The sequence below is a fragment of the Oncorhynchus gorbuscha genome, unplaced genomic scaffold (assembly GCF_021184085.1).
Source record: "Oncorhynchus gorbuscha isolate QuinsamMale2020 ecotype Even-year unplaced genomic scaffold, OgorEven_v1.0 Un_scaffold_759, whole genome shotgun sequence".
Lineage (NCBI taxonomy): Eukaryota > Metazoa > Chordata > Actinopteri > Salmoniformes > Salmonidae > Oncorhynchus > Oncorhynchus gorbuscha.
The window spans coordinates 319,253-330,643 of NW_025745797.1; the positions used below are offsets into that span (position 1 = coordinate 319,253).

The 11,391-nt window shown below is 44.3% G+C and overlaps 1 protein-coding gene across 1 annotated transcript in view; it reads right to left on the reverse strand.

Moving 5' to 3' along the window:
• The window catches only part of LOC124020069 (prickle-like protein 1), a 72,929-nt gene extending 62,053 nt beyond the window's left edge, over positions 1-10,876 (reverse strand). Inside the window, exon 1 of the mRNA XM_046335482.1 lies at positions 10,513-10,876. The gene's annotated coding sequence lies outside the window, so the exon portion shown is untranslated. The remainder of the gene's footprint in view (positions 1-10,512) is intronic.
• Between the last annotated feature and the right edge of the window lie 515 nt (positions 10,877-11,391).

An 11,391-nucleotide genomic window follows, 5' to 3' on the forward strand; every position in this document is an offset into this window, starting at 1 on the left:
ACAGGGGATTATGGGGAAGATGGGCAACACCTGGAGGGGGGTGGAGACAATCACAAAGACAGGTGAAAGATCAGGGTGTGACACTGTCTCTCTCTCTATCTATGTCTCTATCACTCTGTCTCTCTAGCTCACACACACACACACACACACACACACACACACACACACACACACACATACACGCACGCAAGCACTCTCTCTCTCTCTCTCTCTCCTCTCTCTCTGTCACCGAGCCATACTATCCTGAGTTGGCCTTCGTTAACTCAGACGGTCAAGACCCACCTGCGAGTTCTCACCCACTGGAGCATCTCCCCCCTATATCATACACATGGAATGTCTGGACCCTCTTCAACACCACAGCAACACAGGCTGATAGTCCTCAACAGATGGAGACAGGAGGATATGAAGGAGACTTCATGAGGAGAGAGTGTAGACAGGGGTTTTCCCTCCCAATCAAACCACAGGGCTTCATCTAAGGAACCAAACATGCCAGTGTACCATGTAATGGTGCGTATCTGCGGCAGGTGGACTCTGAGGCGTAACGGGCTGTATTGTTGAAAGGGAAGTTTTCAGACCCCCAGGGGATTCTCTGGAGGGCTTTCTCAGGAAACACACACACACACACACGCACGCACGCACACACACACACACACACACACACACTAACCCTAAGCCCTCACATGTTGGATGTCATAGCTGACCGGCTTTGGATAGTGACGTTTCCCCCTGATCTCATTTAGATCCTGGCTTCCAGTCTGGTTTCAGTGGGTTTAGTAGTATTAACACACAATACATGGATTTACTACATCATTAATCATTCATTCATTTAATCTCCATTTCACCCTCAAACCCTGAACAGGCAGACAGTCAGATCACTGTTAGTATTGTTTTGAAAGAGAAAGCCCAGGCTCTCATCATCTGACCTTACCATTATGACACCTCCATGGACATACCAGTATATCATTACTCTCTCTCTCTCTCTCTCTCTCTCTCTCTCCCTCTCTCTTTCTGAAATAGAATGGTTGTAGTCAAGGAGGATATTCCGGCACTTAATTACGGACCCCAATAAAAAAAGATAGTTTGTGTTAGAAAGGAAAATGAGTACTGTGGTTCTGCATCACAGCAAAAGAACACATTTCTTACCAAAATGGTGGACACCTCAATTTGTCAAAATACTTTTCTATCCACAGATCTCTACAGTACCAACACTGTAGTTTTTAAAACCTTTATTTAACTAGGCAAGTCAGTTAAGAACAAATTCTTATTTACAATGACAGCCTACCGGGAACAGTGGGTTAACTGCCTTGTTCAGGGGCAGAATGACAGATTTTTACCATGTCAGCTCGGGGATTCAATCCAGCAACTTTTTGGTTACTGACCCAACGCTCTAACCGCTAGGCTACCTGCCACCCTGTAGTGAAACTACGGTAACCACAACTACCTTGTTTACAGGGCTACCGGTACCGTAGCTACAGCACAGTTCTGTAGCTCAGTTGGTAGAGCATGGCGCTTGTAACGCCAGGGTAGTGGGTTCGATCCCCGGGACCACCCATACGCAGAATGTATGCACACATGACTGTAAGTCGCTTTGGATAAAAGCGTCTGCTAAATGGCATATATTATATTATTATTATTCTCTGAAATGCTGTGTTCTGAAATGCTGTGCAGACTTTAGTACTGTGTGAGTATTGTGTTAGTAGTGCGTTAGTATTGTGTTATTACCGCATTAGTACTGTGTTAGTACTGTGTTAGTACTGTGTTACTATTGCGTTAGTACTGTGTTAGTACTGTATTATTATTGTGTTAGTACTGTGTTAGTACTGTGTTAGTACTGTGTTACTATTGCGTTAGTACTGTGTTAGTACTGTATTACTATTGTATTAGTACTGTGTTAGTACTGTATTACTATTGTGTTAGTACTGTGTTAGTATTGCGTTAGTACTGTGTTAGTACTGTGTTAATATTGCATTAGTACTGTGTTAGTACTGCGTTAGTACTGTGTTAGTACTGTGTTAGTACTGTGTTAGTACTGCGTTAGTATTGCGTTAGTGCTGTGTTAGTACTGTGTTAGTACTGTGTTAATATTGCATTAGTACTGTGTTAGTACTGCGTTAGTATTGCGTTAGTACTGTGTTAGTACTGTGCTAGTACTGTGCTAGTACTGTGTTAATATTGCGCTAGTACTGTGTTAGTGCTATGTTAGTACTATGTTAGTACTGTGTTAGTACTGTGTTAGTACTATGTTAGTATTGCATTAGTACTGTGTTAGTACTGTGTTAGTACAATGTTAGTATTGCATTAGTACTGTGTTAGTACTGCGTTAGTACTGTGTTAGTACTATGTTAGTATTGCATTAGTACTGTGTTAGTACTGCGTTAGTACTGTGTTAGTACTGTGTTAGTACTGTGTTCGTATTGCGTTAGTACTGCGTTAGTACTGCGTTAGTACTGTGTTAGTACTGTGTTAGTTCAAACCCTCTTTGACTTCATTATTATAATACGGTCCTTCCTGAAACAGCCAGGGTGGCATTATCATCTGATGAAATCGGACCAATCAAAGCGTTTTCCTTCTGGACAATCAGCTGCCGGTCCCCTGGTAAACACTTTGAGACAAAGTGGAGATCCACTGATGATACAGCATCACACTCCTCCCTACAGGCCACTCATCAGGGTAATGGTGGTTGTGAGAGGGAAGGACGGGGGGGTGAATAAGAGCTCCTTGTGCAGGAGTCAGCTGAAGACTTCAGAAGAAGAGAGGAGACAGGGAGAGAGAGACAGGGAGAGAGAGAGAGGGGGAGAGAGAAAGAGAGAGAGAGAGAGGGGGAGAGGGGGAGAGAGAGAGAGGGGAGAGGGGGGAGAGAGAGAGAGAGAGAGAGAGAGAGAGAGAGAGAGAGAGAGAGAGGGGGAGAGAGAGAGGGGGAGAGAGAGAGAAAGGGGGAGAGAGGGGGAGAGAGAGAAAGAGAGAGGGAGAGTGAGAGTGAGAGAAGGAGAGAGAGAGAAGGGGAGAGAGAAAGAGAGAGGGGGAGAGAGAAAGAGAGAGGGGAGTGAGAGCAGGGGTTTCTAATTCGACTTGAATGAGGACATTCAGCTCATGAGCTTTTCTTAGCTTGACATGAGACACATTAGAAAAGGCAGAAGTCTTTTTTAAACCAATGAACCCACTTCTACGCAGACTCCTTCCTCCTTCTCAACTCACAGTATCCAATCAGAGTGTTATCATTGAGCATTCAGATTAGGACAATATACAGTCCCTTGCGAAAGTATTCGGCCCCCTTGAACTTTGCGACCTTTTGGCACATTTCAGGCTTCAAACATAAAGATATAAAACTGTATTTTTTTGTGAAGAATCAACAACAAGTGGGACACAATCATGAAGTGGAACGACATTTATTGGATATTTCTAACTGAGCTCGAGCTCAGTGAGGTTGGATGGAGAGCATTTGTGAACAGCAGTTTTCAGTTCTTTCCACAGATTCTCGATTGGATTCAGGTCTGGACTTTGACTTGGCCATTCTAACACCTGGATATGTTTATTTTTGAACCATTCCATTGTAGATTTTGCTTTATGTTTTGGATCATTGTCTTGTTGGAAGACAAATCTCCGTCCCAGTCTCAGGTCTTTTGCAGACTCCATCAGGTTTTCTTCCAGAATGGTCCTGTATTTGGCTCCATCCATCTTCCCATCAATTATTCAGACCCTTTACTTTCAGTGCAGCAAACTCTCTTCTCACTGAGCTCGAGCTGTTTTGCAAGGAGGAATGGGAAAAAATTCAGTCTCTCGATGTGCAAAACTGATAGAGACATACCACAAGCGACTTACAGCTGTAATCGCAGCAAAAGGTGGCGCTACAAAGTATTAACTTAAGGGGGCTGAATAATTTTGCACGCCCAATTTTTCAGTTTTTGATTTGTTAAAAAAGTTAGAAATATCCAATAAATGTCGTTCCACTTCATGATTGTGTCCCACTTGTTGTTGATTCTTCACAAAAAAAATACAGTTTTATATTTTTATGTTTGAAGCCTGAAATGTGCCAAAAGGTCGCAAAGTTCAAGGGGGCCGAATACTTTTGCAAGGCACTGTATCTTTCTATCAGCACATTCACAATCAAAAGAAAACCCCATCCAAAAGACATATAGTTTATAGTGCTGTTCCTTACCCAGGGAGATCGTTTTACTCAAAGTAATGATGTGGTTGTCATAAACTTTCCCATGTCTTTACATTGATGACTGCATGCCGAGCTGCTCTGTTTACCTCCAGCATCGTTTAGAATCACCTTGCTCTCATAACAATCATCTTTAATGTCTTAATAACTAGTGTGGGTGTGTGTGTGTGTGTGTGTGTGTGTGTGTGTGTGTGTGTGTGTGTGTGTGTGTGTGTGTGTGTGTGTGTGTGTGTGTGTGTGTGTGTGTGTGTGTGTGTGTGTGTGTGTGTGTGTGTGTGTGTGTGTGTGTGTGTGTGTGTGTGTGTGTGTGTGTGTGTGTGTGTGTGTGTGTGTGAAATAACAGACGTCCTTTAATCATCTTCCAATATAAATAGTGTGTATAGGTAATTAACATGGTGCCAAGTTGACTTGCACTCCGAGGCATGAATTAAAAACTCCCCAAAACACTTCACATATCAGTTTAGAATGACGTAATGCTGTTATCTTACAGACAGGCAGCAAACTGCTGTTATCTTACAGACAGGCAGCAAACTGCTGTTATCTTACAGACAGGCAGCAAACTGCTGTTATCTTACAGACAGGCAGCAAACTGCTGTTATCTTACAGACAGGCAGCAAACTGCTGTTATCTTACAGACAGGCAGCAACTGCTGTTATCTTACAGACAGGCAGCAACTACTGTTATCTTACAGACAGGCAGCAACTTGCAGACAGGCAGCAAACTGCTGTTATCTTACAGACAGGCAGCAAACTGCTGTTATCTTACAGACAGGCAGCCAACTGCTGTTATCTTACAGACAGGCAGCAAACTGCTGTTATCTTACAGACAGGCAGCAAACTGCTGTTATCTTACAGACAGGCAGCAAACTGCTGTTATCTTACAGACAGGCAGCCAACTGCTGTTATCTTACAGACAGGCAGCAAACTGCTGTTATCTTACAGACAGGCAGCAAACTGCTGTTATCTTACAGACAGGCAGCAAACTGCTGTTATCTTACAGACAGGCAGCAACTACTGTTATCTTGCAGACAGGCAGCAAACTGCTGTTATCTTACAGACAAGCAGCAAACTGCTGTTATCTTACAGACAGGCAGCCAACTGCTGTTATCTTACAGACAGGCAGCAAACTGCTGTTATCTTACAGACAGGCAGCAAACTGCTGTTATCTTACAGACAGGCAGCAAACTTCTGTTATCTTACAGACAGGCAGCCAACTGCTGTTATCTTACAGACAGGCAGCAAACTGCTGTTATCTTACAGACAGGCAGCAAACTGCTGTTATCTTACAGACAGGCAGCAAACTGCTGTTATCTTACAGACAGGCAGCAAACTGCTGTTATCTTGCAGACAGGCAGCAAACTGCTGTTATCTTACAGACAGGCAGCAACTACTGTTATCTTGCAGACAGGCAGCAAACTGCTGTTATCTTACAGACAGGCAGCAAACTGCTGTTATCTTACAGACAGGCAGCCAACTGCTGTTATCTTACAGACAGGCAGCAAACTGCTGTTATCTTACAGACAGGCAGCAAACTGCTGTTATCTTACAGACAGGCAGCAAACTTCTGTTATCTTACAGACAGGCAGCCAACTGCTGTTATCTTACAGACAGGCAGCAAACTGCTGTTATCTTACAGACAGGCAGCAAACCTACCAACTGCTGAAAGTTTAGACACAGATTTGATCATATAAATCAAATAAACTGTTTCAATGATATATGTATCTGAAGGAGTTAGTTCTCCAGTCCTGTTCCTATCTGTGACACAGCCAGACCATAATATGAGGCTCGGGGAGCAAATGCGGCTGTCTTGGGTTGGGTTAGTGACCGCGGACAAGCAGAGCCCTGGTTCATGGTGATTAGAACAAGCCACAGCTCGTAGATGAGTTCCCTTTCATCACCATGGTTACGGCCAGGCCACTGAGCAGCCACCTTACACATGTTTTTCTTCTCCCTAGCACTACACAGCTGATTGACATAATTAAAGATTGATGATGAGTTGGTTATTTAAATCAGCTTTGTTGTGCTATTGCCCTGGACCGTGTTTAGGAAACCCTACACTTCACTGTCCTGTACTGAACACACACACACACACACACACACACACACACACACACACACACACACACACACACACACACACACACACACACACACACACACACACACACACACACACACACACACACACACACACACACACACACACACACACACACACACACACACACACACACACACACACACACTCCTTCACTAGTCGTGCACACGTCTCACTGGCCCTCTGTCAAACCCCAACTGACAGCGTTATTCCAACATTTACACAACCCAGTGCTGGTCTGCTGTTAGTACTACCCCCATTCAATATTTATCTGAGCTCTGTGAGTAGCCGTGCACGTTTCTCACTGTGCTTCTCATCACATACTAAGTGACAGCATTGTTCCAAAACCTCCAGAACCCAGAGCTGGTCTGCCTGCCTGGCCCCATCCATTCCATGTTTTCCCCAGCCTCAGCCTGAGAACACAACTTGAGGGAATAGAAACTTGCCAGGAGTGTTTTGAGGTTAGCAGTGATTTACATTGCCCTGCGTACAGATTCATTCCTCCAGGAACAAACATGGCTCTGTGTACCTTACCTGGTCTGAGATATTACTGCAAACCAACTGAGGTGACACACACACACACACACACAACACACACACATACATAACACACACACACACACACACACACACACACACACACACACACACACACACACACACACACACACACACACACACACACACACACACACACACACACACACACACACACACACACACACACACACACACACACACACACACACACACACAACACAACACAACACAACACACACACATAGCCCATGGTGATATACAGCACAACTCCCCAGAACAGAAAGACTTATTAGAAGATGATAGGAATACCTAGTCCTGTATATTTATAAAGGAATATCTAGTCCTATATATTTATAAAGGAATACCTAGGTCTATATGTTTATAAAAGAATACATAGTCCTATATATTTATAAAGGTAACCTAGGCCTATATATTTATAAAGGAATACCTAGTCCTATATGTTTATAAAGGAATACCTAGGCCTATATGTTTATAAAGGAATACCTAGGCCTATATATTTATAAAGGAATACCTAGGCCTATATGTTTATAAAGGAATACGTAGTCCTATATATTTATAAAGGAATACCTAGGCCTATATATTTATAAAGGAATACCTAGGCCTATATGTTTAAGTGAGATATACCACAGATATTGTAACAATTAACAAAGGGCTCTGAAACTAATACTGTACCACTGCCAAGACCTCACAGTTTTAGCTGTAAAAGCAGAGGTTTTAACAGGGGACCCAAGCAGAGTTCTGGTTCTATCTGCAGAGCATGGCTCAGGACCAGAGCAGTCCAGACCAGGGAGTCACTGAGTAAAAGGTTTTCCAGGAGTAAGGCCAAGAGCATCAAAACAAACTCCAGGATGGATTTCCTCTCTGGGGTTCTGTTCAGCAGCACATTGTGAAGGGTAAATACATAGACATTTTAGTACGTTGAACTGAAGCCTTCTAGGCTTTAATCCCATAACACAATCTAAACATTACAAGGGTCTGGTGTTGCTTCATAAGCCGCTGACACACAAAACATGTTTCCAGGAAGATGTTGGAGTTCTCAGAGCAGACTGTGTTTGTGACAACTCATAACTGTTGCTATTGTTAGCTAGATTACTTGTTGGTTATTACTGCATTGTCAGAACTAGAAGCACAAGCATTTTGCTACACTCGCATTAACATCTGCTAACCATGTGTATGTGACAAATACAATTTGATACCTCAATGAAGGGGCCGTATAGAAAGCCTGTTTGAATTGCACTTAGTAACAACATGCCAGTTCAGCTAAATGTGCAGGTGAGATGGTCATTACATCATATTTACACAATGTACCAAACGGGAACGGTGCTACTCTGCCACAGTGATAAATAATGTTTAGTTGACAAGAGCACAAGTGTTGCTTATGCTCCTCGTCGTTGCCAGAGAGAAAGAACGTGCGCGCAAGAGAGAGCGACAGCGCTCCACACATGCATGTAGTCTAGCTGGAACATTCCAATCACCTGAGCTACACTAGAGCCTTCCATGTGGTCTTAATGGCTGATGTATTACCAGAGGAAGAGAGAGAGGCTTGGCATCACACTCAGGTCCATAGCTCCCCCCCCTCAGCCCCACTGCTCCTTCAGCCCCTGGCTGCATCCCAAATGGCACCCTGTTATCTATATAGCGCACCAGAACCCCGGTCAAAGAAGTGCACTCACTATATGCCACTTGGGACGCAGACCCTCCTCTCTGTTTGGCTGGTTGCCATTTGGCTCCGTGGTGAAGACACTCCGCTGGTCACATGATACCCCTGGGTCTGCTTTACCAGTTTGTTATTCACAACCCCCAGGAGAGGAGAGGGGAGGGGCTGAGATGAGAGGGGAGTGGCTGAGAGGAGGAGGGAGGGGCTAATAGGTGAGAGGAGGGGCTGAGAGGAGAGGGGCTGAGAGGAGAGGGGAGGGGCTAATAGGTGAGAGGAGGGGCTGAGAGGAGAGGGGCTGAGAAGAGAGGGGAGGGGCTAATAGGTGAGAGGAGGGGCTGAGAGGAGGAGGGAGGGGCTAATAGGTGAGAGGAGGGGCTGAGAGGAGAGGGGCTGAGAGGAGAGGGGAGGGGCTAATAGGTGAGAGGAGGGGCTGAGAGGAGAGGGGCTGAGAGGAGAGGGGCTGAGAGGAGAGGGGCTGAGAGGAGAGGGGCTGAGAGGAGAGCGGAGGGGCTGAGAGGAGGTGGGAGGGGCTAATAGGTGAGAGGAGGGGCTGAGCTGTATACCTGGGACCCAGTGTGACATAGGCCTTCAGCTGAAATGTTGTTACACTTCATTTTATTTTTTTATTTAACCTTTATTTAACTAGGCAAGTCAGTTAAGAATTCTTATTTACAACGACGGCCTACTTGTAAAGCCCCGTGGCCAAACCCTCCCTAACCCAGATGATGTCCCTGTGGGACTCCCGATCACGGCCAGTTGTGATACAGCCCGAGATCAAATGTGGGTCTGTAGGGAAGCCTCAAGCACTGCGATGCAGAGCCTTAGACTGCTGCACCACTCGGGAGGCCAAATGTGTGGAACTATTATGAGGGAGAACAACTCATCTAAAACTGTTATCTGGGAAAATATGATGAATGTATGAACTCAGAGATGAACATGTTGTAGCAGCCTACAATATACATCTGAATTGCATGCAACGCTATTTTACTGTAGTACATCACAGCTTGATGCTCTTATAGGAACATCTAAACTGCCACTAGGGGACCCCACTACCTTCATTACAGTAGCTAAAAATGGTCCTCCACTTTGCTGCTCTCGGTGAAACATCACATCAGTTTTATATTGTTTCCTAAACTATTTGGTCGAATTCGGCTTTTAGTCTGTCAGTCAGTTGAAGCATTTGGTGTAAACACGAAAACGTGCCAGGTGAGAAGTGTCAGTCAAGCGACACTGCCTTAGACACCCCTTCGCTGGTTTGATAGGTCGCCTCTGGTCTGGACCACGTCAGTCCGAAGGAGGAAATTATATATAAAAAAAACACTATTGGAAAGAGGTGAAGTGTATTTTGAGAGGTTTTGCTGAGAGATTTATTGCATAAAGTCAAGATGGTTAACAGCAGGACGGCTTCACGCGCCAAATAGCATGGTATTATTCGTTATGTTCACTAAAGCAACCGCGTGTAAGGAGAGAGAGCTGGAGAGAGAGAGATGGTGTCGTCACATGAGTGACAAGCAACAGCTGAATCCACACATCTGGAACCTCGGGAGTCGCGCGGCACACCAAATGACACCCACAATGGGGTGCGTCTTTACGCGCACGTTTTAACGAGCTACTGTCTCTTTTCTGGCTTAAAGTTTCACAGTTGAAGTTTCTGTAATGTTTAAATGACTAGGAATAAGCCATATGCAGTAGTTTATAACAACAACTTGTACAGATTGTCAGAACACATTCATAGACCTTCATCCATTCATAGAAAAGAAGCACAAGTGACAGAAACATAATTTTCACGTCAGGGAGAAATTACATGTGGGCCAGATCTGACTTCCACATTTCTATACTAAACAGGTCTGGAAGACAACTGTATATTCAAACACATATTTCATGAAATGTGAAGGTGAAATCAGTGTACCTGGAGTTGAAATTGCAATTTCATACTGTAGCGGCACAAAAGTATTGCAAAGTATCGTAAAGATTTAAATGGCAAGCTATTCCACTCACCGACAGACAGACAGATCCGAAACTGATAGCTACTCACCAGAAAGACTGATTGCGCGGAGTTATGGGTAGGGGTAAGGATATTCCGTTAATTGAGTAGAACAATATTCACGATTGGTGTCATCGGCGCCACTTTAAATAGTAGTGCTGCACCTACAGTATTATGTTCCTCCGTTCTAGTCTCACCGTGAACTATTCGAAGTTTGAATGAATACAATACAACGCCTTTTCAGAACATCATATAGAGAGAAACGACGTGAGAGTTTCACCACACAGACCAGCAGCGGCGTTGATTTAACAGCTCAGCTCGCGTTCTGGTGTTGGTACAGCACCACAAGTTAAAGCGCAGAGAGACTCACGGGCGGCGAGATGACATTAACGCTGTACTCTCTGCCTATTGGCTTAAACAAGCAGCCCCACCAATCCCTCTAAAGGCTGACATTCTTGGCAGTCTGGAAAACACGGCTGGTATCTCCCTCTCACTTTACAGAAAGACCCTCCCTGTACACTGCACACACACAAGCACGTTGAATACCTCTATATGCGTAAATAGCATTTGGGCGTTTGGCTCTTAAATTGTTATTACATTATCCATGTTGGTAACATACGGGGAAGCGTCTATGGTATAAAACAATGCTTTGGTTTTCAACCCTCCACGTGTTTATGGTGTCGTCTTGACGCTGTTTATCTTCACTACATATAGAAAGACTTCTATCTTCATGATTTGAGATCGACACTGAATAGACTCCTATTTGACAATGTACACAATCTAATGGTTGCAGATAAAGGACCCATCTCAGAGACAAGATATGTAGACATATCTTCCATGTAAACCTCAGAGTGCCTTGGGGAATTTTAACCCCTCTTGGTGGTGGTGATGTGTGGAAGGATCTGTCTATAAGGCCATGCATGACAACCC